Raw genomic sequence first — 920 nt, 5'->3', positions numbered from 1 at the left:
GTCCCACATGCTAGAACTGGCTTTATTATTATTATTATTATTATTATTATTATTATTATTATTATTATTATTATTATCATTATTATTATTATTATCATTATTATTATCATTATTATCATTATTATTATTATTATTATTATTATTATTATTATTATTATTATTATCATTATTATTATTACGTTGAAGGCTTCAGCCATCGACAAAAGTCCAGATCAAGGTTTGGACTTAATTGAAATAGAAAGAGGATTATGGAAGGGGAAAAGAGACAAGATAGAGTATCTAAAATTCTAGAAGCATAAACCTGTATTTTAAGATGTGCCAGTTCATAGTTACAGGGAAAGACGTGAGGGGGTAGACAATTCCAACGCTTTGGCGTGTAGGGAAAGAAGCAGTTATCAAAACGACCCACCCCTGAGTTGACAAAAGCCACACGGTAGTCATATGACGCAGTCGCGTCCCGGGTCTTGCCAGTGGTGGGGTATACAAGCACCCAGCTATCAGAAGCGTAAACTAAGATAACACCCATAGAAGACGGCAAATGAACCCCATTGCGGCGTATGGCATGTGGTTTAAGTTTTGAAATTAGCCTGGAAAGATTTTAAGTTGGGCTGCTTTCGACTCAACTTTGTCAAGTAAGGATGCAGAGCTAAAACCATCCCAGATGTGAGAACAGTACTCCAAACAAGGACGGATCAATCCTTTGTATAAACGGTACAATTGTTCGGAAAAGAATTTTGACATCTAAAAAGGACTCCCAGTTTCTCAGAGGCAGGTTTAGCTAGAATCATATATGAGACTGTGATCAGATGAACCAATTGGAGGCGAGATTGCTAAGTTACAGCGAGATGGATTTGATATGAAAAACAGATCCAGAATATTAGGAGAGTGGTCACAGCGGTTAGGTATATGGGTAGGGTGGG

Source organism: Panulirus ornatus, chromosome 42, assembly GCF_036320965.1.
Source record: "Panulirus ornatus isolate Po-2019 chromosome 42, ASM3632096v1, whole genome shotgun sequence".
In the NCBI taxonomy this organism is placed as follows: Eukaryota; Metazoa; Arthropoda; class Malacostraca; order Decapoda; family Palinuridae; genus Panulirus; species Panulirus ornatus.
The sequence above is the reverse complement of the archived record's forward strand: the minus strand, read 5'-3'. Positions refer to the sequence as shown.